The sequence below is a fragment of the Theropithecus gelada genome, chromosome 3 (genome assembly GCF_003255815.1).
Source record: "Theropithecus gelada isolate Dixy chromosome 3, Tgel_1.0, whole genome shotgun sequence".
Lineage (NCBI taxonomy): Eukaryota > Metazoa > Chordata > Mammalia > Primates > Cercopithecidae > Theropithecus > Theropithecus gelada.
Genome location: NC_037670.1, coordinates 75,501,205 through 75,529,108, shown reverse-complemented (window position 1 = coordinate 75,529,108; position 27,904 = coordinate 75,501,205). Strand labels below are relative to the sequence as shown.

The following is a 27,904-nucleotide window of genomic DNA, read 5'->3' as shown; positions in this document are numbered from 1 at the left end:
ACCCATTTTGCAATGATCAGCCAGAAGGCCTCAAAATTGCTTGCACCCTTCTGAAATACATTCTGCTCTATATCCAACAACTTCCTCAAGCACCTTATCAAAATATCACATGTTCCTTTGGGCCACAGTTAATGTTCTCACCCCAGATGCTATAAATCTTTCCCTGTGAGGATAGTCCTCATGATATCAAAGCTAAGAACAGTCAAGCCTGGAGATTCTCGAATATAATCAAAACTTCTAAACGCCAGGCTGTTTTGAAGCCAGCACATCAATTCATTCCTGGATTCTTAGGGGCTGAATATGCAGCAAATGGATGAAGTTGCAAAAGGAAGGGGTGGAAAATTAAAGGCTTTATCAAAATGAGATTGCAATGGATTTCTGAATATTCTTCCAACAGACAGGGATAAAAACAGCCACGCATTATAGACTTCAGCAGAAGAGGGCTGGCCAGAAGCGTTAACCATTCTCATTGGTCAAAACTGGCCCCTCTGCTTGGAGTTTACAATGCAGTGGGACTTAACCACAAGGAGCTGGGGCCAAAAGTGACAGGCAGTGGTGTTTCTGACCTGAATGGGACCAGGAAGCCAACCTATCTTCCCAAAATGTAGACAAGGGGTGCCTCTGTCCCCATACAAAGGATGACCTTTAAAGAATGCAGTTCCCAAGCCAATTGCATTGTGCAACTGAGATATTTGTGGTCTCGTCTGACTGGTTAGCTCTCATGCTTAGAACATCTGGCTAACAAGATTAAAGCCTATCCCAGGATAAGAAAATTAGCTTTCCTCTATTTCAACACCACAGACTCATCCTCATCCCAATTTGAAACAGCTACACAAAGCAGGCAAACAATATTTATTGATTATCCATTATATGCATAGCATCGAGGAATAAATTCAGTGGGGGAAATGAGCCTGCATTATTCATCAAAGTCTTTTCCAGCCCTGGAAGAGTCTTATTTCTGTGAGTTTAGAAAAAGAATTTACATTTCTCTGGCCAAAAGGTTGGAGTTATTGGCTTAATTCATCAGCTTTTCTTTTCCCCAAAAAAATCTGTGCTTCACTTTGGCCTAAGGGACCTGGTACAAGTCACAACACATCAGCAACATTAATAGAGAAGCTCGTGTGGCTTTTCTGCTTCTCTTAGAGGATTCAGCTGGTCGCAGGAATATACAAGACTTTCAGGGAATTTTGTTTAGTCATGAAGCAAATGGCTTTCATAATTTTAAATGTTGTGATGGATTTTAAAACACTGAAACAGGTCTACAAGTAGATAGATGAAGCGGGCAACACTTACCTTCCTATTTAGAAAAAAAACAGTTTTAAAATTCATTTACTGATTGTGTAAACTCCAAAACGTTTTCCAGTAGTGACGCACTGCAAGACTTCTTTGGAAATCTAAAAATCAGACAAGCATGATGCCACACCAAATGAAGTCATGATGTCTGAAGATACCTCCAAAGGCCATTTCAGACTCTCTGGGCTTGGGGGAAACCATTTAGATACTTTTCTACCTATAGTTCATAACAAAAGCTACCATTTATTGGCCACATCCCATGAGTCAAGCCTGTTAAGTCTGCACAGCAAACTCTAGAGATCTGTATTGTTAACCCCATTTTACAGATGGGAATAGAGATTCAAAAGCATTACTAACTTGTTTAAATTTTCGTATCTGGTAAACGAAGAAAATGGGATTCAGGTCCCATTCCTTCAGGCTCCTGGTGCCATGCTCTTAGTGAGGCACTAATGTCTTCCGTGTTATAGGTTGTCACTCTAAAATATATAGGGGAAAACATGGCACCATTTCCCTTCAGTAACATATGTCATAATTTCATCAAATATTCCTCTTATAACCTACAGTAAACTACAGATATGATTAAGCCTGTGTCTCTTTACCTAATGTCTAAAGATACTTCTGAGGCTAAATAAAACTCACAGCTGGCCAGGCACGGTGGCTCACGCCTGTAACCCGAGCACTCTGGGAGGCCAAGCTGGGAGGATCACCTGAGGTCAGGAGTTTGAGACCAGCCTGGTCAACATGGCGAAAGCCCGTCTCTACTAAAACTACAAAAATTAGGCAGGTGCAGTGGCGGGTGCCTGTAATACCAGCTACCCGGGAGGCTGAGGCAGGAGAATTGCTTGAACCTGGGAGGCAGAGGTTGCAGTGAGCTGAGATTGTGCCACTGCACTCCAGCCTGGGTGACAGAGCCAGACCCCGTCTCAAAGAAACAAACAAACAAACACACAAACAAAACCCTCACAGTGTTCTACTGTATTTCATTTTTGAAACACTGATTCCTATTTTTTTAATACATGTGTTTGTCCCTTTTCTGCCAGTAGTTTATTTCACTCTGCATGGCTTTATGGATCATACCAAAATCAATTTCTTCTCAGGGAAATACTGCCTTGGGAAAACTTAGGTTTCCACAAGAAACCTAGCAAATAATTTGACAGATAGTGTCCGATTCATTATCCTTTCTCTTTTTAAAAAAATGAATGCCCTCTACCAGAGAAGCCACATTTCTAATCACTAAAATACCCATCTCTGAAAGTGATGATGCCCTTCCCTTAAACTAAATGATCTCTCTGGATGAAGTGTGTGTCAGTACTTGCTGGGGGCTACGCTGGGTGGTCATCCTTGGACCTCATGGGTAGGGGTCTTTCTAAAGCAGGGAGTCCCCTGTGGAATAGAGATCAAGGTCCAGTGGGGCACTTGCCCTCTTCCCAGGACAACAAAGAGAACTAAGAGGCCAGGACATGCCACCAACAGATCATCATTTCCGCCAGAGCAAAATAGTCTTCGTCAGCCGCAAATTCTTTCAAGAAAAAGATAGGCAAGTAGAAAAGCCATATGCTTTGATCTTCTTTACCCTTCCTGCCAGCACTGACCACCTGGGCAGCTCCAAACCTCCAGTCCAGTGGACTAAAAACTTCTCATACGGTACTAATATTAGCCAGTTTTCTTATGCTAGAATCAAATAATGCCAAGAAAGCTATCATCCTTCCGTGAGTCCTTCTCAGTACTCATGGGCAGGGATTCAGTATCTCACAGTAGGCTACATAGTTTAGAAAATTGCTAGATGGATGGAATGCCCCATACTCACAGGTATGAGCTGATAAGATTCTGAGTCCCATCCGTTTTGCATCTGAACAAACTATATACACTCCTCAAGAATTCGTCAATATTAGCAATTGGGCTAGGCCTTAGAGATTCTGGCACATTAGCAAAATGGTCAAAAGCCTGGGAATCAAAATATGGCTGTGATCTGAAAATTCCAGCCAGTGACACAATTTAGGAATGCCGAAAAACCTACAGAGATGATTTTCAAACATTACTCATGTCACAAATAATCTGTCCTGTAATGAGCATTCGAGGTCAATGCTGTTCAGAACCAGGTTTCTTAGCAAGGCTGACCAAGAGACCTATTTCAATCTGGGGACCTCTCAGAACATTTTGTTTTAAACGTCCCAAAGAGTAATACACACTAGAACTAATAATTATCCTATTATTATTTTTAATAATAAGAATAATAAACCATTTTGTTATAGAATGGGAAAGATTCCAATCCATCAACAGCTTATTCAACAAATATTTATTGAGCCTGTGTTATTGCTGCCTCATGCTAGAAATTGGGAAAACAAAGATGAAAGATGAAAAAGGCAAGCCCTCTCTGCCTTGAGAAAACCCAGGAAATGCTGGGGTTTCCAGTCTTCATAGATTTATGGTTTTCTTAGTCAATTCAGGATGCTCTAACAAAGTACCATAGACTAGGTGGCTTATCAACAACAGAAATTTATTTCTCATAGTTCTAGAGGCTGAAAATGTGAGATCAGGGTGCCGGCAGGGTTGGGTTCTGGTGAGGGCACTCTTCTGGGCTGTGAACTGCCAACTTCCCATTATGTCTCACATGGCAGAAAGAGTAGCAGAGAGCTCTCTTGGGTCCTTTTTATAAGGGCACTAATGCCAGAGGGCTCCACCCTCAGAACCTAAGGCCCTCCCAAAGACCCCACTTTCTAACACCATCATATTGGGTATGAGGATTTCAACATAAGAATTTGGAGGGGTGGGGGTGTGGGCACAAACATTCAGTCCATCATGATTGTTATCCAAAATTATTTACATGTGGCTCCTATTATCTGTGTCTTGTCTACTGGTTCAATGCTATATCACCAATTCCCAGCATGCTTGGCACATGGGAGGCACTGCATGTCTATCTGTTGAATGAATAAATTAATTAATGACATAAGCTCTGCCAACAGCTAGTTTTGGCTTTGGCCAAGTAATCCCAAACCTCAGATTTCCCGTGTGTAAAATGAGTTTAAAACGTTAGCTTCCCCAAATAGGTGCTCCACAGAGTACTGGTTCTGCAAAATGTAATGGGTTTTATTGGAGAAAAAGGGAACCTGTGGCTAAGTGATTTTGAAAATCATCAATATTACAGAAGAAAGCTGATTTCTAACTGAGTCTTCTCCATCTGTAATATGCTGATATACTGAGAACTTCTCAGGGGATGTTCTAGGCAGAGTCCCCCTCTCCAATGAGGCTATAAAAATCATCATTTGCAAGTCTTCAGAACAAGGCTCTGGACCCTCATGTCTAGCAGTTTAGCACCAACAAAAGGATCCATTCTTCAACATTTTCTTTGATGTGAACTATTCTCAGGGAGCTGAGATGCACAGAGGTGTGGTCCCTCCTTCACCTCAGCTCTTTCTGGCTCTATGGCCCTGGGCAAGTTACTCAACCTCTCTGAACTTAGAGTTGTCTTCTCTCTTTTTTTTTTTTTTTTTTTTTTTTTTTTTTTTTTTTTTTTTTTTTTTTGCTGAGATGGAGTCTCATTCTGTCACCCAGGTTGGAGTACAGTGGCACAATCTTGGGTCACTGCAACCTCTGCTTCCAGGGCTCAAGTGATTCTCCTATCTCAGCCTCTGAAGTAGCTGGGATTACTGGTGCCCGCCACCAAGCCCAGCTAATTTTTTTATTTTTAGACGAGACAGGGTTTCATCATGTTGGCCAGGCGGGTTTCATCATGTTGGCCAGGCTGGTCTCAAACTCCTGACCTCAGGCAATCCGCCCTCCTTGGCCTCTCAAAGTGCTGGGTTACAGGCGTGAGCCACCACACCCATCTTGTTTGCTATAAAATAAAATACTAGTAGCAATTAATTCAAAAAAGGCCTGTAGTGAGAACTAAATGAGATAGCATATATAAATCACTTGGTACTATTCACAGGAGACTCTCTGAAAGGTCAGCTCTCCTTGTTATTATTCACAAACATACCAGCATTTCATCTGGATTCCAGTTTCAAGGTCACCAACAGGTAAACTTTGGCAAGTCAGTCCTTGTCTTGCCTCAGAAGTGGCACAGACAAAATCCAGGTTTTGGTTTACATCAGTGTTTCCCAAACTCTAGTCCTTCAAAGACCATTTCCCAGCCCTATTTTACTCAGTATTTCTCTTACAATTATTGCATGTTAGTCTCATCCTAACCAAGGAAATCTAGGAAATCACAGGTTTGATGTACTTGTTATTCTTTTTCCAAGACATATGAAAATGAATAAAAAACTATTTAAATACTTCTTAAAAGCCAGCATTAGACCTAACTCATTTTCATTGCCATACACCGAGAAACATTTACTCAGGATTTTTATCCAAGATCCTTCTGCTAAACAGATTCTACATCTTTTTTTCCTGAAAAAAAAAAAAAATCACAAACTAACCTTCGCAAACACTAACCTGAGCCTCCTAAGGCAATCCAGTTCAGACCACAAGGGGGTCTTCTTTAGAAACTAGATTCCAATTTAGTTGCTAAACTAAACATCTGAACATCAGAGATCACAGAAGGTGTGGAGATGACTCGATGGCTTTCCAAAGAATGACATCAACTTCCAGAATACAGTGACATCTCTGTGATGTGCTACATTCGCTGAGATATGAGGAGACGTTTTTAAAGATATGTTTCAGGCGAAGACTTTTTCAAATTCGAAAACTAAAATTCACAAAAAGTCATTGCTCTCCCTCCAGGAAAAGCACCTGCTGTAGAACTCTTGCAGTTCTGCATGGAAGAATCCTGTCACCTCAGTCTGGGTCAGCAGTGACCAACACCGAAACGTGTCACAGATCACTCCAATGGGAATATCACCATCCTTCAGAGGCCACCAAAACCAACACCACTATTGGATGGCTGAAAACCTATAAAAATATTTTAGATTCGTCATAAACAAAATGACTCAGGATGATATTCTGCAAACATTTTATGGATTCCCAAACATTAAGCCTTTTCAAAAGTAAAAGTGAGCATAAGTGGCAATGGATAATATCGTGATTTTTGCTTTTAACTGCAATTATTCCTAAGCCCTTTTAATAGCTGTCACTTATTCATTTCTAGGCTGTAGCAAATTATAGTAAGAGGAGAAGGGAGCTGACAGCTCATTTCTTCTGTGAATGGCATGCTCCTCCATTTCTGCAAGGCCTGTGGGCCCCGCTTTATGGCACATTCACCATCCCCAGGAAAATCCTGCTAAAAGAAGCAATAAAGACAATAGTGCTCAAGTCTCCCAGCTTGGAGGCTTTGGGTACTCCAGCAGAGTTTCCCAGGCCTCCATGCATTCTGATCAATAGGGGAGAAAAATAAGTTATCCCCATAGATACCCCAAAGGCATTTTATCTTTTTATCTACATGAAGGATGCATGCTTAGGGTGTGTGTGTGTGTGTGTGTGTGTGTGTGTTTGTGCACGCACACATGTTGGAGGGGAACAGAGGCAGTTAGTTTCATTTGAAAGGAATTAATAATGCAGGTATTATTAATATCATAAACCTTATCCTCTCAGGACACACATCCCAGGGAAAAGAGAGCTAGGTCAAAGGCACAAGACAGTCCATAAAAAATAAAATATTTTTGAATCTAAAATAGTACCTAATAAAAAAAAACTGAGTGATCACTTTTGGCACCTAGAAAATGGTGCAGCCTGTCCCTAAATATTAAAGTAGTACGAATACAAAAATAGCTTTTAAGAGGAGCTTTCAGAACTCGAGCTAATGAATCCAGTTTATGTTGCTGCTTAGCAGTCTTGACGAAATGGAACATTTGACTCCTGACAGGGATTGGGCAGAACCAGCTAACCAATGTGTACATGCCTGGAGCCAATCTCATCTGTGTCACCAGAGCGACAATCAGAATCCAGAACCTTGTCATGACATTGTAATATTGGCTTTTTTTTAAGTCAACATGTAGCCTAAAGATCAGAACAATCAAACGAAAATGTGTATTAGAAAGACCCCTAGGAAATATTTTCCACCACACCTTCAGAAATGCAAAGTCCCAACAGATGAAAGAGCAATCCTGAAATTAATTGCTGCTCAGAAGATCAGCTTTTTACTTTTTAATTAACATTCTGTCCTTAATCCAAGAGCCAGAAGAAAAACATACGATGTATAGTGCTTACGCACCTCTTATGGGGAAGTGTTAACCTTTCTTCCTCAGCCTTTCTCTATTTTCATCAAAATGTGTTTAAATTTAAGATGCAGTCTTGGCAGAGTGTGTAGCTCAGTGATGCAAATAGTGTGGGATGGTGCCACCCAGAACTCTGTGTGTGGGAGAATAACTAGGAAATCAACTTTCCTTTTCTCTGTGCAACTCTATTTCATCCAGAGGAGGATGTGGGCACACGTACTGCGGGTTGTTTTTGGGTTTTTTTGTTTTTTGTTTTGTTTTGTTTTTTTCCAACTGGGCAAGGGAGGAGGTATAGAGAGGAAAAGCCAAGTGATATTTTGGAAGGATTTGCAAAACACCTGGGTTTAAACTGTCAGGATCCAACTTGTCTTCCTCCCTGCTTACCTCCTTCAGTGATTCCACATCCATTCTGGGTGCTGCAAATTAAGAGATGGAATAGTTACCTCTGTAACAGTCATAGATGTGGTAGGAAGAGGCTGGCACAGATCAGGCATCACAATGAGCAATCCCAAATACGTTGGAGTGATTTGTTTGAAACATCTCTTTAAATCTTTCCTAGAGGTGCTAACAGGCAGGGAAAAAGGGCTGATCTTCAGTTTTACCATTCTCCCATCTGGTCAGCTCTGAAAATCCCCTCCTGGGCATATTCTACATGCCAGGCAGTGGGCAGAGCACAGAGGATGCACAGATGACTGGCTACGGTACCATCACTATGTTCAGGTGCTCTCAGGCCAGCAGGGGAGATGGGAGAAGTGAATGAACTGATGCGTTTTATTTTTGTTTTTCTTTCTTGCACAGAGGCATGAACTAATAATCCCCTATGGAGGGCTGCTCAGTTAGAGGCCAAGAAGGTTTTCTGAGAGAGACATTTAAGATGGCATTAGGATGTGAAGGATGAGGAATGAACTAGAGGGAAGAGGCACATAGAAGACATTCAGGGCATCCCTAAGGGGGCTTCAGACTACAATTACTGGTGCAGAGAGTCTTTGTATAAATAGAGATTTTAGGAAATTACTCCAGAATCAGAATTTCTGGTGATGAGATCCTAGATTCTAGTTTTTGCAAGCTGCTGAGATGATTCTGAATGCAGCTGACTGACCTACAGATTTGTGTTTGGGATCCATCAATCACATCTAGCATCCTCCCTCCACATTTATAAATAGCTGAGAAAAATTTGGCATTGAAGGAGAGCACAGATGATAGTCAGGGTCAGTCCCAAGAATAGGGCCCTGGCCTCTTGATTCCAAATTCAATGTCTGGACCACCAGTCCCCGAAGAGCTCCACCAGGAACATCATCTTCCTTGAAGCACGTCTTTGGCCAACAGGACACAGGCCTCTTCTGCCATTCCCACCTGGTTTCTGCCTGCATGACAGCATCAGCCACACATTACAGCTGTGCCCATTGCAACCTCATCTTCCCCTGCAGAGGGCAAAGGCACTCCACATGTATCATCATTTCCTGGCCTCAAGTGCTCAAAGAATGAGTTAATGAATGAAGTCCACAAATAGGACTCAGAAAAGGCACTCCTCAGAGGCGATGGGAAGTATAAAAAAGGTCGCCTCTCTCAGACAGACTTTATTTTCTCTGAACAGACAAAAAAACCAAAATCCAGAAATCAAACTGCGGTACTGAAAAACACAGCAAACTTGAAATTTAAGTCTTAATGCAAAGGACAGAAAAGACTGTGACATTTTTTTACAGACACAACCTGTTTAAATGAAATGACATTTTTTTTCTACAAAAGCTGAAATCAAGCATCTGTTTCAGATTGTCAGCAAACTTGAAGGGCACAAGAAGCCAGACAGGAACAGTGTGCTCTGTGAGCTCACCGCTGACTCCTAATTCCATCCCTTTCAACCAGGGACAGCCTCTGGCCACAGAATTTTGGAGCAGAGGTTCAAAACTCCTACATCCTCTCACATCTACTGTGTGCCGGCCGAGGCCAAAGAACTCTGCTATTCGTTGATTATATTTTTTCACTTTATCTTGACAACCACACACTGGCATCATTTCCATCTATACAAGAGGAAACAGAAGCTACGAGAACTTAATAAATTTCCCCCAAGTCACAGAGCAAGTGAGTGGTGATTAATCTCAACCTGGATCTGTGTGGGTCTGGATCCCACAAGGCAGCTCAGGGAAGTGTCTAAGGGAACAAATGGGAGCAAGCCTCGGAACAGGCACAGAGCCTAAATGAGCACTTTCTAGTGTGGCATAGTTACCTTAATGGACAGCAAGGTCAACATGGCCATCAGAATAGTGTACCTTGGCCAGGTGCAGTGGCTCATTCCAGTAATTCCAGTGCTTTGGGAGGGCCAAAGCAGGAGGCTAACTTGAGGCCAGGAGTTTAAGACCAGCATGGGCAACACAGCAAGACCTCACCTCTTCAGAAAATAAAAAGATTAGCCGGGCATGGTGGTGCGCGTCTATAATCCTAGTTACTCAGGAGGCTGAGGTGAGAGGATGGCCTGAGCCCAGGAGTTCAAGGCTGCAGTGAGTTATGACCATGCCACTGTACTCCAGCCTGGGTGACAGAGCAAGACCATGTCCCTAAAAAATAATAATAATAATTAATTTAAAAAAGAATAGTCTAACTTGCACAGGGCTATACTGTTGGCTGGATGATCATAGTATTTCAAAAAGTGGGAATAGATGAGAAGCCTACTAAATTTCTACTTGATGTGTATAAGTGGAAAAGTCCTAGGTCAAGTGAACAAAAGTCTAATCTGAATCATGAAAACAGTCATGGTCCCTCAACCAATCCTCAGACGTGAGAGTCAGTTTACAGTGAGTTTACACAGGCTCAACTAGAATGAAAGGAAGGCTGGGTCCCTTTGAAATAGGGCCCTGGTACACTGCCAAAAGTGTATTCGTTAATCTTTCTCCCAGCCTTCCCCAAGAAGACCTACGTACAACCTTTTAACAGGGTAACTGCGCATTGGGGAAAAAGGAAAAATCAGACGTTTTGGGAACTAATGGACAATGGCTCTGAATGAACACTGATTCCAGAACACTCAAAACATCACTGTGGCCTCAGTTAGTAGGGACTTATGGAGGCCAGGTGATCTACGAAGTTTCTTTGTTTGTTTTTTTGTTTGTTTTTTGTTTTTTGGTGTTTTTGACACGGAGTTTCACTCTTGTTGCCCAGGCTGGGGTGCAATGGTGCAATCTCAGCTTACCACAGCCTCCGCCTCCCAGGTTCAAGCGATTCTCCTGCCTCAGCCACCCGAGTATCTGGGATTACAGGCATACGCCACCACGCCTGGATAGTTTTGTATTTTTCGTAGAGATGGGATTTCTCCACATTGGTCAGGCTGGTCTCGAACTCATGACTTCAGGTGATTTGCCCACCTCGGCCTCCCAAAGTGTTGGGATTACAGGTGTGAGCCACCGCATCTGGCTTGATCTATGAAGTTTTAGTTCAGGTCCACCTCACAGTGGACCCAGTGGGTCCCACACCTCATCCTACGGTCATTTCTTAAGTTCTGGAATGCATAATTGGAATAGGCCTGCTTAGCAACTGCCAGGTTCTCCACACTGGGGAAGCAAGGAGTTGTTTGGTTATTGTACTGAAGGAGAAAGGGGATGTAAAAGGTCTGAGAATGCGGCTCCAAAGGCCTGAATATGCTCCATTTCCAGAGTGAACTGAGAACACTTAAGTTGGGGGTTTACCATGTGTGTGCTACTTGGCTTATAAGAAATGGGCTCAGCTCTGCACTTGAACATCAGGATAAATTGTTCCAGCAATGAAGAGCCAAGACACTATCAAGTTTCCATTGCTAGCTGAAACCCCTGATAGCTGCTAGAAAAATAATATGCAATTATTGCCTAGAAACGTAAATTATCAAGGCCACGGTGCTCTCAGAATGTAATAAATGAAATGTGGGTAACCACACATGTGGTAAAAATCCCAGCCCCCAATGTGTATCACAGATGCCTAGTCACCCACAAGCACTGGGGAGGGAGGAAGGAAGAAACAGACGCTTCAAATTCAACACTGGCCGAACCGTGGATGAAAGGATGAAAAGCCAAGAAATCTTTGCTATGTTCTTTCCAGTTATGGTCTTCAAATGTCTATGCCCTGTAGGCTCTTGGGTGACTAGGAGAGAATTATAAGTAGACAAGCAAGTAAGAATACTTCTGCAGAGAGTAATGCAATGACAAAATGTTGGTTTCTTCTTCTGTAATGTTCATTTTATCTAGAGTGGATTTGGGCACAGTGGAATGACACCAAGGCAGTAACTGTTGCCTCCTAGGGTTAGGGCATTGCACGGCCATGTGCCTCTCCAACACCCAGAGGCTCCTCAATCAGTGACCTTGGGTCTTCAGCAAAATTGGGGGCAGCGAGAGTTACATGCCAGACATCCCTAAATAGAGTATCCCCAGGGCCCTTACTCAAAGACGAAGAAACCATTTTAAAGGACTGTGAAAAGGACGCAGCGCTCACATGCATGAAAAATAGTGCTTCTGTCTACAGACATTTACTGAGTACTTCTTATGGGCTCAGCCTGGGAACACCTGCCATGAGCCCTCCAGGCTACTCAGGGAGAAGGACATGAAACAGAGTGTGAAACAGCACGATCAATGCCAGCACAGGGAAGCACTTCATGTGTCCAAGGAGCAAATGCCAGAAGTCACGGAAGGTTCCCAGAGGAGGTGACCATCCACTCATATCATGTGATCCAGGCACTTCACTCACAAAGGAAGCCAGGGGCCTCTCTCCACCAGCCCACCAAACTGCCGGACACCTCTGGCATGACTTCTCTTTTGCTTGGTGTTTCCCCTTAATATTCATTTCAACCTGATTTCACCTGATTCAGAATTCTGGGGTCTTATGCTCACTTGCAAGGGAAGAATCATGAGCCCACCTTATCCCTCACTGATGGCTTCTGAGCAGTATTTGAAGACGGGCAGTACTTGAAGACCCAGAAAGCAGGGTGCCTCAAGGAAAGCCCCCCAAAAGCGAATTCTTCTGGTGTCCCTGAGTCTTTATGTCTCTGAAAATAATTCCCTATTTTGGCAGTCATGAACTAGTCTCTCCCCTATACATGCCCTGTCTCCTGCTGCAGGGGGCAAAATAAGTAACACCTACAGAGGGGCTTCTCCTCTCCCCTCCTCATCAGGCCAGGCTAACCCACCCCCTCAGAACCCCTGCCTGCCCCCAAATCTCATCTGGGACTTATGAAACAAGATTTTTATTAAACGGCGACAAAGATGAAAAGTAAAATATCAGAGACACACAGAGAGTGAGCCACAGATCTGAGAAAACAGCTGCATATGAAAGGATTAGAAAATAAATGAAAAAAGTAACTCAAAGGATTTAGAATCCATTTCAGGTGCACTGGAAGAAAATCCCCCCAGGATTGGGAGAACAGATCCAGGTTCAAACCTGGGCAATAGGAGGTTCTAAGGAGGTTCCATCCTCTTGTAGCTGCCTGATTAGGTGGTACCTTGAGGTTTATAATTTCTTTTTACTCACCACTTTCTAGGATGATGCTTCTTGAAAGAAGAGAAAAGTGAAGTCTGGGACCACGTGCACTTGCATCACCTGAGAGGCTGCTAAAAATGTGGTTTCCTGGGTCCCCAGTGATTCTTAAGCATTCTGAAGTCTGAGAACCACAGAACTAGGTACTTCATCATTCCTAAGTGGTTGCATTACCCATGCTAAATCACTCTTTTAAATTGCTGTTTAAAATTTAAAGAAGATACTAGTGGCTAAATGGATTCTTTTAGAAATGGTTAGATTCTAACAGGAGTGATTGTACAGTCACATTGTGACCAATTTTAAATGATGTAAAATTTACACATTGAAGCCAGAAGGATCTTTTCAAAGCATAAATCTGATCACGTCACTCCCTTGGGTAAAACTCTTCAGTGACTTCCCTTTGCCCTTTTGATAAAAGCTCAGCCCCATGATCCCGATCAGCCCTCCTCTCCAGTCTAATCCACGGCTGGAGTGCTCCCTGCCTCAGGCACTCTGCTCCCCAGTTCCTGCAACATCCAAGGTCAGCCTTTTACACAGCCTTCACGTGCTAGTTGTCTGTACCCAGTAACATTCTTTCACCCTCCTCCCTGACCTCCCTGACTACATTAATCTCCCTGTTGTAGGCTCCCCCAGCATCAGTAACTTCCCCCTTCAACAGCCCTTAGCAGAGTTCAAACATCACACTTATTCGTGTGATCCTTTGATCAATGCATACTTCCTCCTCTAGTGTGTAAGAGCCCAGCTGTTGTTGAAATCAACAACAGGCCTGCTTTTCTCTCGGAAGGAGGCTCACCATTGTTTACGTATCACCTAGTACACCACACGGTACACAGCAGGTGCTCAATAAATACCTGTGAATTAACAAATGAATATTTCCGTTTGGTCCAAGTGCCGAGGTGTTTACAACTAATTGATCATAACCAGTTACGGATTTCTTTATTCCTTCTCCACTACCACTGCTTCACTTGACTAGCCTTGAAAAAGAAAAAGGAGAAAAATAAAGAGTATTTCCGAATCAAATGCCGGAACAAATTCAGGCACACAGTAGCAATTAAGAATTTAAAATACTCTGATCCCTTTCCTGAAAGTTAAAGGCAGCGGTCTCTCCCCAGCCAAGGATTAAAGTCCTATGGTGGTTTCCCTCCCCCTGCATATGATCCAATACTCTTCAAAGCACTTATCACTTCTAATGGATGGACCAAACTATTCCTAACACAACTTCTGGATTTCGAAAAGGTGAAACTCAACATTAAAACTACTGTTATGCCATTTCTCTGCGCCTTGCTTTGATCTAGTCATGAAAAATTGCCTTAAAGATATATGTTGAGATAAAAACAAATCTGAGAATTTTCACAACTTCTTGTATTTTCAGACACCCTCATCTGCCCGTCTTATCATTCCCAGGTCCAGACGCCGAGTCTCAGACTGTTTCGTTACACACTTGCACATGCTAGAATTGTTAGCAACACATTTGAAAAGATTCAACATGGCCCTAAACCAGTTGACAATAATTAGATGACAACGCTTGTGACTGTGGAAGGTTGTCTCACTGGGTATATAAAGGAATCTCTATTACGCGCTCTTCTCTCTACCACCCTCAGGCAGTCAGCCACAGCTGGGGTAATGCTTTGCTGTCCCGATCGTGCTCTTTTACGTGCTCCTGAGGCAGCAAATTGTTCACCATCCTTCACCAAGTAGCTCAACTCAACATAATGATCCAGTGTAACAGGTTCAACCGAGGCAAAAGTGACGAAAACTTGGCAGCAGGGGTATGTACCATATGGTATGCTGCAGAAAAGAGGGTATGGTTTTGAGTCTATGTGAAGTTGGGCAGCCAGCTTCCCAGACACCTGAATTCCCTCATCTGTAAAATGGGTACATGTTTGAAATCACTTTTAAGCTGCTAGATATTTCGGTATGAACATAACTCTCCAGTGAGTTACTGTAGATCGTATTTCATTACTAAGTCTTCTTATGGGTCTTTAAACATATATTTACCACTGGATTCTATTTCAAGGTACACACCAATCCTGATATATAGAAAAGAGGCGTTGCTACACAGTGGACACTCTAGCTGCTGAATAACCCATGTTTATCACTCTCCTAAGTAAAAGAAAGTGACCAGAATTTTTTCACACTGAAGACTGTGTATTTGTCAGGTCCAATAAAGATTTACATACAGTCATTAGACAAGTGATTTTCATGACTATAGTAATGGAAGTCAAGGTGGAGACCAAAAGACATCATTTTCAAAGCACTAATTTGGAGAAGCAGTTTCTGTTTGGCACATGGCTGTCTGACACCCCTACTTCTATCCAGGGCATTGTAGTGTCTAGATTAAGGTTTCTCTCTTTTCAACCCACTCCTTAAAAGCTGTTACTAAGTGACTGTTTAATGGGTACATGAGCTACTGCTTAATGAGCTGGTGTGCTTGTAAGCTAGTTGCTGCCTTCCTGAAGAAGCAGTAAGTGGAAAAAGCACCCAAACAAACCGGCCATAGCCAGAGAGAATGATTGGAAATAGAAGCAGGTGGCTTCTACTTAGGTGGCCATAAAATGAATTGTCCGATCCAGGGCACTTTGAAAGTGAAAGCTGGTGTAATTGAATGTGCTGGGACAATGGGGCCACACTGGGTCTATACACTTGGGACTATAGACATTCTTCTTTTATTTTTCCACTTTTATCCCCAGGATAATTTCTAATCTGGTTGGCAGCTTGATCATCTGGCTCAGATTAAAGAAGAAAATGTAACACTTTACAACCACCCATCTGCCAATGAACATTTCAGCAGTCCCCTACTTGGTGGAAGGTTCCTAATGATTCAAAAAGGGACATTTCCAAAACACTATTGGACCCATTGACCCTCTTTTACATGTAACATAATCATATGAAACCCAGTTCAACTGAATGAAAGTCCTGCCAATTGCTCCTTCACTGTTACTCCAGTGACATGGGGTTTCTCCCAGGGCCCCTGTGCACACTTGGACAAATGCAAACAGCCCCAAAAGCTGGAATCAAGAAAAGGGAAAGAGCTCCAGTGGAGCCATCTCCATTCTCTCCCCTCAAAGTAAAAAAAAATTAATAATACAATAAAACAGTAAAATCTCAGGTTAGCTCAAATTGAACTGGACATATATCTATTTAGAAGAGCTTTCGCTTGAGAACCCTAAATTGCTAACTTGAGTCATTACATCAGTTATTTTAATTTACAGTCAATCATAACTCATCCCAGTCTGTATTTTAACAGTTGGTACTTCTCCTGTACTGGTTTAAGTTTCATTTTCATTTAACAAATAGTAATCATTCATATGTATGAGGTACGATTGGATGTATTGATACATGCATACCTAAGGAATGATCAAATCAGGCAAATTAACATATCTATCACTTCAAATATTTAGCATTCCTTTGTGGTGGGAACATTTAAAATCCCCTCTTTTAGCTGTTTTGAAATATACAATATATAATTATTAACTATTGCCACCATGTTATGTAATAAAATCATCAGAACTTATTCCTCCTGTCTAACTGAAACTGTCTATCTGGCTTTGACCAACATCTCTTCTTTCCCTGCCAACCCCAACTTTCTTCTTGTTTTCTTGAAGAAAAGACATATTAAGCAAACTAATTCTAGTCAAGACTTTAGGAGGAGTTACCTAGGTCACTTGAAGAAAATTAAACACAAAATGCATGTTTTTATATGATTTTAGCAAGATAGTTTAATAAAGAACCTGACTAGAAACTACTGACTCAGTAATAATAACCTCAATAATAATAGCAAACCCAACCCAATGCTTTTAGGGTACGCTACTTTACAATCATGATTGCATTTAATCAGCTCAGCTACTCGAAGAGGTAGGGACTTACATTACCTATATTTGAAAGATGTGAAAACGAGGCCAAGGAAGGTCACTAACTTACCTGAAGTCACCCAGCTGTGTACTCAACAGGAGATCTGAACCCTCCATTAACAAGTGTGTGCTTATGTTGCTTTAAACCACAAAGACTCCTTTTCCTTTTTCCCAAATCCAATCAGTTAGCAAATCATTTAATTTTGTCATCAGTATCTACAGGCAAACACGGTGTGTGCAGGCCTGCCCATCTTTCCCTCTGTTCAGACTCTGGCTGGCACCCGCTGAGGGGCTCAGGCTGGAAGGTGGGGGCTGGGCAACCTGTCTCCAAGTTTCATTGGCACAGCAAGCACACTGCTTTGTTTATTTATTCATCTGACCAAGACCATGTATTTACTTAGGCAGGCCTAGCAGGAGCTCCCATCTTTCCCCTGCCCCTCCCTCCAGCTGTATCATCTAATCTATCCTCCAGGTTGCTCTCACTGGAATCCCACTGCATCTTTTCCTTGCCTAAAACCCTTTGGCTTTCATTTCTGCTCAATCCAAATGCCCAGCTCCTGGGATTGTTGATGTAAAGCCCCTCCAGACTGTCCTCCACCACCCTGATTGCTATATTCCCTGGACGTATCATATTCTTTCTTTTAATACTCAGCTTTCCAGATCTTTCTCAAAAGTCACTTCATTTGTGAACACCTACCTCTGTGATCTGCAATCACGGTAAACATACCTTTAGCATACTGTTATGACCATCTCTTAACAGATCTGCCTCTGTTACAGCCCTCCCTACCCCTTCTCCACATATGGAGTGCCCAGGCTACAGCATACAAATTGCAAGCAAAATGGCTGTAGAATGACTGAATGACTGAATGAAGCATTATGATCAGGGCTATAAGCCCAGCAATAGTTTGGCTTGAAAATATTTATATACGTTTCAAGGATAAGCCCAACATCTGTTTTTAAAATATATTACAATTAAAAAATAAAGCTTTACTGTGCTTCTCTCATATAAACCCAAGCAAATGTTTCTCAAAAACCTTCAGCTGGAGAATGGACAGTAATTGAGAAAGTAGTTCTAATGAGTCAAAGTCGCTTCCTGGCAGTGCAGTAAGCCTAGAGATGATGGAGACATATTCATTCCTTGACAAAATGCTTAATTTCATGTGATTTGTGCTGACTTACTATAAAAGTGACAGCACTGGAGAAAACAGGATTTAGCAGCTGATATAATTGTTTCTTTGCTTCTAAAGGCCTTTCATTATTAGGAGAGCTGCATGGGTGTATGTGTGGTGTGTGTGTGTGTCTTTCTCTCTCACACACACATATGTACAGCACATTTATTATTTAATATATCAAATAATCAGTCCCATTCCCCCAAACCAAAATTTCTGAGTAGTGGTCACTTCCCAGAGTGGTCCACAATTGGAATAAGTGAGGCACAGGTCCACTATAAAGAAATCTAGGGGGCAGGCACAGTGGCTCACATCTGTAATCACAACACTTTGGGAGGCCAAGGCAGGCCAATCACAAGGTCAGGAGTTTGAGACCAGCCTGGCCAATATAGTGAAACGCCGTCTCTACTAAAAATACAGAAATTAGCCGGGCGTGGTGGCAGGCACCTGTAGTCCTAGCTACTCAGGAGGCTGAGGCAGGAGAATCACTTGAACCCAGGAGGTGGAGGTTACAGTGAGCCAAGACCATGCCACTGCACTCCAGCCTAGACAACAGAGGGAGACTCTATCTCAAAAAAAAAAAAAAAAAAAAAAGAGGCTGGGCGCAGCAGCTCACGCCTGTAATCCCAGCACTTTGGGAGGGAGAGGCGGGCGGATCACGAGGTCAGGAGTTCGAGACCAGACTGACCAACATGGTGAAACCCTGTCTCTATTAAAAATACAAAAATTAGCCAGGCATGGTGGTGGGCACCTGCAATCCCAGCTACTCAGGAGGCTGAGGCAGGAGAATCGCTTGAACTCAGGAGGCAGAGGTTGCAGAAAGCTAAGATCACGCCACTGCACTCCAGCCTAGACGACAGAGCGAGACTCTATCTCAAAAAAAATCTAGGAATCTGTGGGGTGGGGCGAGTTGGGGGGTGGACAGGAGTCAAGTAAAAACCAGCCTGACTGAGTGTTATTGGAATTCACTCCTCACTTGACCAAAAATGAGCAATCTGACCAAACTCCTCCACTAGCTCTACCTCCCAAGCCACATGCTTTCTGAGGGCCAAGGGTAAAGTCAGCTGTGGTTATGCATTTGGGCTAAAGAGGCCAAAAACAGAAAAAAAAATTATTTTGAAATGGATTACTCTTCAAAATTAAGGGTAATTGTGTGTAGCAGCCTGGAAAATACAGCTCATCTAGCTCTGCCACTGAACCCCACAGCACAAAACTCTGGTGCTCTAAGTGCAATTCTGAACTGAAAAACAAAAAAAAAGGCACAAAGGGCGGAAGGAAGGGTGGAGGGTTGCTATAGGGCTGGTGACTTGTAAGACGGCAGCTGCCTTGGGGAGTGATAGCTAGTCTATAACCCAGCAATATTTCTATGGCACTTAAGCCACTCGATGGTATTCTGGACTACGATAGCAGCCAAGCAGAGAAGGTAAATAAAAGGCTGACAGATAATTGCATAAGAAAATTAACGTGGCAAGATTAGGACAGAAATCTAATGGACAAAGTGGGAAAGGATTTCGCATAAAGCAGTACCTTGAAGGCTTCTCCTTGACCTGCTGCAATGTCCTGGTCACACTAATGGAATATCAATATCTGTTACTATCCAACTAGTCAAGGTGGATTTGACAAGCAAAGGAGGAGGCACTGAACTCACTTAACTCATTCCCACACAGACATTTCCTTTGTCTTGTGACAAAGGCCTCTGAACAAGCCAAGCTGAGCTTTGCTACCCACCTTCCTCATTTCATTTATCTTATTGCCATTATGTAAAGTCAAGGCAGTAACCAGTGGTCAGAATTCAAAACCTTGTTAAGAAACTGAGACAAAAACTCACTAGTTACAGTGTTTTTCAGTCACAGGTACTAGGAAGAAACATACATGCAAACGAAACTTGAAAAACATTTGGATTAGAGAAACAATTGCAATGTAGGAGGGAAGAGAACTAGAAAGGAAACTTGGAGAGCTGGAGGAAAGAAATGAACATAAAGAGTGAGCCCTCTCATTTGTTAATACACCGCCTTAGACTCTAAGGAATAACCAGTAAGTAGAAAAGCAGGGCACTTATAACTGCTGTTGAAAGTCTGGACTATCTGATAACACACAACTGGTCTCACTAACTCAGGAAGACAAAGCAGTGGTTCTCAGCCTGGGGACAGGAGAGTTGATAGGACAATCTGCAATACCTGGAGACATCTGGGGTTGTCACAAATGAGTAATGCTACTAGCATTAGTGAACAGCAACCAGGGAAGACAGTAAACATTCGACAGTACACAGGACAGCCCTTACAACAAGGGATCATCCAGCCCGCAATGTCAACAGCACTGAGGCTGACACTGCCTGAAATAATGGGTTAGTAAAATGGCCAACAGCCTACAAGTAGAAAAAGAACTGTACAAGTAGCCTCAGCCTCGCCCAAAGGAGAAACCATCCCAGTCAACGGACTCCAGTCTCTGGTTTCCTTAGTTAGTATGAATCCATCAACAAGAGAATTAGCAAAAGTTATGATAAGCTAGAAAACACTGTCAAGTATATTTCTCTTCCAATTGGTTCCTTCCCAGGTGGTTCCATGCTTTTGCCTTCACCATGACTCATCCAGAGAGGAATAATGTTGGCTGAAGAATAGATGCCCATTCTTCTTGGCAAATACTGTTCTCATTTTTTATTAATAAATTGCATTCTGGCTCATACGCTTCAATATCATGAAGTCGGTTGATGGGCATACTGTCCCTGAGAGAAGAATCCATTGACTCTCAAAATTAAGGTCAACTTTAGAATGAGATACCCAAAGAGAAGGATTGACTCTGAAGAACTAGGACTCAGTGGCAGCAGAGACATCCCTGGATACCATGGCAACCCAGGGCACATCCGTGTGCAGGATATACAGGAGTGAAGAGCCTCTCGGGATGCCACTGAAGCATAGCTCCACATGGGATCCTGGCCTCAGAGGCTGGCAAGTCCAGGGAACCAACAAAAGAAGGAACTAACCAGCGCAGACATCACGGTGCAGCAGAAAGAAACGACACAGTAAAATGAGTCAGAAAAAATGGGTTTAAGGCTCAGATGCACTCTCTAAGTATCCTTGTGACATTTCATTCTTCCAAGCCACATCTGTAAAATGGGACAACAATACTATTCTGATTGTTCCCCCATCATTTCCAAAACAGCATCCCCAGAGGAAGGGTATGTCAGGGCACAGAGAAACATGTCGCATTGATCCTGTGACTCCAACTCCACCAAGAGAATGCTTTATAGGGCTTACCTGATTATCATTCCCTTAAACCACCGCTCCTTATGCAGAGTACAACCCACTGAACACATCGCAGTCCTATAGTCTAGCAAGTTGTGCCTTTCCAGTGTTTTCTACTGATGAAAGTTTTGTTTCCTACTTTAACTGTTAGAACTAAAGCAGTCAAAACTGTAGCCTCAATTCCTAAAATTGAAGTTCCAATAATAAATCTGTTCAGATTCTGGAAATCAGTGTTTGTGGGGGCCCAGAACACTGAGAATCATCTCCTTCTATTTATACATGTGACTAATTTCTCGACTCAGCACTATGCCAGTTTGTTACTGTAGTTAACTCTGTTTGATGAGCTAGCATTTCTTCTCCCACACATAGTCCTATCTGATACTTAACTGTTCATCCCACCTCAGGCCAGTGACCAAATTCTGCTCATACCATACCTGCACTTATATTGCAACAGGTTAGAAAACAGCACTAACACACAAGTAGTTAATGTAATCAGGAATCCCGATATGGCTTTGCAGGCTTTAGTTCTGGCTAATATGGATAAGTTCCAATTGTTAACACTCAGACAACCCAAATTATCCAGGGAACTGAGCATTGCAACCAGTGTGTGCACTGTACATACAGGCTGGCTTTCCTGAACCTAAAAACGCTGTGCTGGCATACTGGAAGGCTTTCGTGGCCACACACATGGTCCTGAGAGCCACACCCTGTGGAATGACTGTCCTTCATGATCCTTTTATTGTGGGCAGTGAAGAAGTTCTCAGACTTTTTTTATTTTTAAGAGATGGGGTTACCCACCTCTTAACTCTTTGTCACCCAACCTGGAGCACTGTGGTGCGATCACAGCTCACTGCAGCCTCAGACTCCTGGACTCAAGCCACTCTCTTGCCTCAGCCTATCAAGTAGCTGGGACTACAGGTGCATGCCATCGTATCCAGCTAATTTTTTAACTTTCTGAGAGATGTGGTCTTGCTATGTTGCCCAGGCTGAGTTGTCAGCCTTTGACTTTCTTCTTTCAACAGCCAATCCAAGCCCAGGTCAGCTAAAATGCTTCATCTAATCATGCATCCCAGCAGTGTGGCTGCCACCAGAAGAGATTACAACTGTCTTCGTAATTAGAATCATTCATATGGGGAACACTAAATGTAAAATGTGAAAGAAGTTGAGCAGAGTAAATTTCCAAAGACCTCAAAAGTTCTAAACTAAAACTTGGTGAGAAAAGGGGATATCCTGTCGATTTTATTCTAAGCAAGGTTAAAGAGTTATTGCAAAGGGAGCTACTGCCTCTCTGCATCACTAAAGTGAAAAGCATGTCACTTGAGTTTCTAGTTCCTCCAAGATGGCAGCATCAGGGCCTAGCACACTGGCAAGTTCTACAAATAGTAGCATTTTTAAAAGTTAAGTCAACAGCTGACAGAACTGCATCTGGTTCAACATTTGGAAATAGCATCTCTTGCAGGGGGATTAAACCAACAGTATGTTGTTAATAGGAGATCGCTAAGTATTTCTTAAAAGGATAGCCCTCTAGAACATCTTCCTCAGAATCCCTGGCAAGTTAGTTAAAGATGTAGTTTTCCCCAGAATTATTGAAACAGACTTTAAAAATCGTTACCCACATTGAGCAATACTTTGACATGAAGACTGGGTGTCTGTTATATGAAATTCTGTTTTCCACACCACTTTTCTCTTTCATGTTTTAAACTGCTGGTCTTGGCCTACTAAAGTGATACCATGATCCACTCATGGGTTACAACCCTAAGCTTAAAAAATACTTCTCTGTTTGATTAGAAGGAACCAGAACTAGAGTTGCACAATTAGTAGCAAACACTCCAGGCTTTGTGATGCAGAGAAGGTTTATTAATCCACCACATTTTCCAAATTCAATAGAATGTCTTATAAACCAAATTATCTACTTGGATGGTTTCAGGCACCAAAAAGCGTTTACCAGCTTGAGCTACAAACCTTAATGGTATCCACTGTCTTAGATCTAGAAGGGAAATGTTACCTCCATAGGAATGATCACCTTTAACCCTTGAGCATTAGGCAAGATGATGAAGTAAGCAAAGTGTGTGATCAGGTGAGCTCCTTGCCTCACCCCCAGCCACATCCTCTGGCAAAGACTTCAAAGCCCTTTCCCCACCCTCCCCACCCACTCACACCAAACACCCAAAGGGGGTAAATTACTTTGAAACACTCAAGTATTACCTTCTTTTCAATACAGTAATTTAGTAAATGTTCAAGACTTAGCTGCACCTGCAGAAGACCTTCATGTTTTCTCACTTTCATTTTTCTTCTCCTAGGCATTTCTCATCTCCCCTGCATCTGCCACACAGTCTCCCTTACAGCCTCCTGTCTTCACTTCCATATCCTAGGAGAGCAGAATGGGATACAGTAGATGCCTCTGACTTCAATCCCCTTACAATAATGCCCTTCTTCCTAGGCGAAAGCAACACAGACTTCTTTAAAAGACCTTCTCCAAGGAGAGTGATGAAACACCAGATCTGGAATGGTTATGTGGGTTTTTTTTGTTTTGTTTGTTTTTGTTTTTGTGTGTTTTGTTTTTTTTTGGTTTTTTTTTTTTTTTTTTTTTTTTTTTTGAGACAGAGTCTTGCTCTGTCGCCCAGGCTGGAGTGCAGTGGCAAGATCTGGGCTCACTGCAAGCTCCGCCTCCAGGGTTCACACCATTCTCCTGCCTCAGCCTCCCGAGTAGCTGGGACTACAGGCACCCGACACCAGGCCCGGCTAATTTTTTGTATTTTGCTTAGTAGAGACGGGGTTTCACGGTGTTAGCCAGGATGGTCTCAATCTCAATCCACCCGCCTCGGCCTCCCAAAGTGCTGGGATTACAGGCGTGAGCCACCACGCCCAGCTGGTTATGTGTTATTAAGTGCACTGGTTGTGTAATCTCTCAAGGAATCACCCCTCTGTTCCTTTCTTCAGGCTGAAAAGGGGAGGAGTCTACTCAAGGCAGAACAGGGTCTAAAAGAAGAGTGGCTTGGCATGGGGGAAAAGACGGGGGAAAAAACAAAAGCCCATTACCTGGGCTTCTCACTTGCACTAATGCTGCAACATTTTCCTGGTATATTTCCCTGGTGGATCTCTCTCAATATAGCCACCTCTCCTTTAGTCAGTCTACAAACACTTATTGAGCACTGAAGTCATGCTAAGAATCCATCTAAGTTCTGGAGCTGTAAACAAGACAAGGTAATCACTACCCTCATTGAACTTCTGCTCTAACAGGGAGAGAGACAATACTCAAATACACAAATGACTGTATAATGCCAGGGAGTAAAAGGTACTAAGACAAAAAACTGAGTAACGTAAGAGGCCCAGGGAATGTCTGGCTGCTATTTTATATGGGGTAGCCAGGGAAGGCCCCCTATAAGCTGACAGCTGGGCAAACACCTGAAGGAAGCAGGGGAAGTCAGTCACCTGGACATGTGGGAGAAAAGCTCCTCCTGTAATTTCATGGGCAAAGGCCCTAGGGAGAGAACTCAGTGAAAAAGAAGAATGTGAGACGGTGAGGGTGCCTGCAGTTACCAAGGACAGTAAGCATGGCCATCACTAGAACTGCCCATCTTCTTGCCCAATGACTGCTCCAGGCCCTGAGTTTCCCCAGACTCCCATCCGGGTCTGCCTCCCAGCCTGCCCCTCCCTGATACCTACCATACTTCTTGTTCTCCAGTTCAGTACCCTCCTGACACAACCCCTCCCCAAGAGTCACAGCAGTCCAGGTCATTTCCTCACAATTTACCAACCTAATAAAAACAAACAAACAAAACAGAGTAGAAAAAAGGCAGCATCCACATTTAACCACAGCCTTCCAGAGATAGGAAATGTACAACAGTAAAGAGTAAAGCTTCAAAAGGTCAGCTATAAGAAAAATTAAAAGTATGCGATGTGTCTGCAGGGGATCTGGCCTCCTAACTTGCCATTATTTTCCCCCAGATCTATAAATCGGGGGACAATAATCCTTGAAACAACCTTGGAAAGTAGGCATGGAGGTGAGATAATGTGAGAACCCAGAGGAGAACCTGAGAACCCACAGATAATATGGGGCCAGAGGAGACAACAATAACAGCTGCTGCCAGTCTTTGCAATCTCAAAGTGATTCTGAGAAGGATTATATCCCTCTAGGTCCCAAAGTTGGTCGCAGGGTTTTGGTATGTAAATACAGGTCATTAATTACCTTTATAGAAGCAAAAAAGAAACACTCAGATATTCTTCCATAGCCTCATCCCCAAGTCACCGGCCGCGCCCAACAGGGAGCCTCCGCCTCTGGAGGCCCCATCCCCTGCCTTAGGTTATCTAAAATCTTAACCATAACGAATAAGGCCCGAATCATTCACGGCCAACGCAGTTGGGAAGCCCATGATCCAGCGCGAGGGGCATCCCAAATACGTTCACTGGGTCTCGGGGGCCGTCCAGGGGCTCTCAGAGCTGGGTCACTACCTGGGACCAAGCCTGAGTCTGGTCCTTTAGGTCAAGGCAGGTCCCGTCCCGCCTCCAACTTCAAATCGCCCCCTAGGCGGGAGAGGGTCACTGGGCGGGTAGTTCCTGGCTGTGCGGTAACACTTACACACACACACCGACAACACCCCCCCACACCGACAACACCCACCCCCCCACACACACACTTACACACACCGATGACACACCACACACACATACATACGCGCGCACACACACGCGCGCGCGCACACACATACACACACACACACACACACACACACACACACGCCACCTCGCGCGCGCTCGCGGCACAGCACCGACTTCCCAATCCCAAACACACGCGCGCACCCCCGGGACAGCTGAGTTCTGTATTTCCTCTTCCTCAAAGAGACTCCGCGATCGCGGTTGCCACTCTCCGCTCCGATTCCCGGGCCCCCGGCATGCCGCCGCCCCCTCCTCTGAAGGCGCGCCCGGTGCATCCCCTCTCCGAAGCTGAGATTTCCACGAAGCTCCACAAAGCCCCCCGCCGCCTCTCCCGGTCTCGGCGGAGACCCCGGTGTGTCCCTGGGAGGAGAGTATTTACAACCAGAGCCTCCAGGGCTCCCGGCTGCCCAGACCGCCCTCTCCGGCCCTCCTGGCCCCCATCCCTCTGGCCCATCACCGCCTCCTCCCACGAGCGCACTCGCCGGGGGATTCCCTCCCATCCCTGAATGCAGGAGAAGACGCAGAGTCCGAGCCGCCAGCCGCTTCTCTGGCTCTATAGGAATCTTGACTCCAAGGTCCCAGCCCCACATCCCCCTTCCCCAACAACCTCGCGCCAGCGTCGCAACCCTCCGGCGCCCCCCTCCCGCAGACCCTGGTCGAAACGTCTCGGCGGGCTCCCGGGCCCCGGGCCCCGGGCCCTGCGCTTCATCCCCGGGCGCCGCACCTCCAGCGCCCCCTCCCTCCGCTCCCACTCCCACTCCCGCCATCCCCCGAGCTCAGACTTCCCCAGTTGCAGAGCGCCCCGACGCGCCCACAGCTTTCACCCTGCCGAGCGCGGCGGCCACCCCCGCCCGAGCCGCGGCGCCCCCAGGGAGGAAACAAAAGTGTCTCCGCGGCTCCCGGAGTCCCCCGGAGCAGGACGGCTCCTCCCGGCCCCAGTCCCGGCCCCCTCCCCTGCCGCGCTGAGGTCAGGAAGTCGGGGCGCGGCGCCAGCCCAGGAAACTTTACGAACCTGCTTGGGGTCGCAGGACAGCAGCGGCAAGGGTTCCCGGCGATCAGAGCTGCGGCGACCTGCCACCATTGAAGGGGAACTGGAGGCTCTGTCGCCCAGCGTGGGGCCGCGGCGGCGTGGGTGGCTCTACCTCTATCCTGTGCCCATCCTCGCCCGCTCCCGCTCGCCCCAGCACACGCACTTACACTCTGGGTCGGCCGGCTGCTGCACCGCCGGCTGCCGCTGCTCTCACTTCCTCTTCCTTCCTCCTGCTGGCCAGAGACACATTTTGCATCTGCAAGGCATCCGGAGATCAGCCGCGAACTCTCCTCCCGAGCGGACGCTGCGGAGTTGCAGCCGCCGCCCCTGGCACCTGCGCCAGGACACTCGTGGTCTGCGCGTTCGCCTTGCGCCCGCACCCTGGTCCCTGCCCACTGCACTTTGCCTAGGGGAATGCCCACGACTTTTTGAAGTCCCCCTACTTATAAAGACAGAAATGTCAAACACCATGCATGCCTCAAATCTGCTATAAATAATATGTGTGCAGAGCATGACTTCGATGAGCTCACACACGGCGTTTGGAGGCACTAATTAACTCCGTCACCCTCATAGCGCCACCTCCGGGAGGCCAAAAGCGAGTAGAATCTTTTCACATCTTTTTTTCATTTTTGGCAACCGGTTCCGGATATTAAGGGGAAACTTCGGTGGGCTGTTTGAACGCTACTTTAAGACATGTTTGTTTTGACGCTGTGCCTCTACCCTTGGACAGAGTGGCAAAAATAACAAAACATTTCCTCCCTCTCAGTCGACATCTATGTATTTACTAACCCTGCAATTGAAGCTACAAGATGTATTTCTAACCAATTAAGCCAGGGACTTCCTAATTTTGCATAACTTTGCATAAGGCAAGACGTTCTACCCCTACTTTGGTATTTAGAATAAATTACTTAATTCATGCAACCTACTTAAATCATTTTCAAAACAGAAATCAAAAACGTTAACTCCCAGCCTAGCTGGCAGGAGGGAAGAGGGTTGCAGGCGAAACACCTGTCCTCCCCCAATT

The 27,904-nt window shown here is 44.4% G+C and overlaps 1 protein-coding gene across 3 annotated transcripts in view; it reads right to left on the bottom strand.

Moving 5' to 3' along the window:
- Positions 1 to 27,610, bottom strand: part of ELMO1 (engulfment and cell motility 1) — a 584,323-nt gene extending 556,713 nt beyond the window's left edge. For 2 of the 3 annotated variants that reach the window (XM_025378539.1, XM_025378538.1), the window contains exon 1: positions 27,048 to 27,610. The gene's annotated coding sequence lies outside the window, so the exon portion shown is untranslated. Of the gene's footprint in view, positions 1 to 26,862 lie in introns of all 3 variants that reach the window. The other variant, XM_025378540.1, reaches the window with a different exon arrangement.
- Between the last annotated feature and the right edge of the window lie 294 nt (positions 27,611 to 27,904).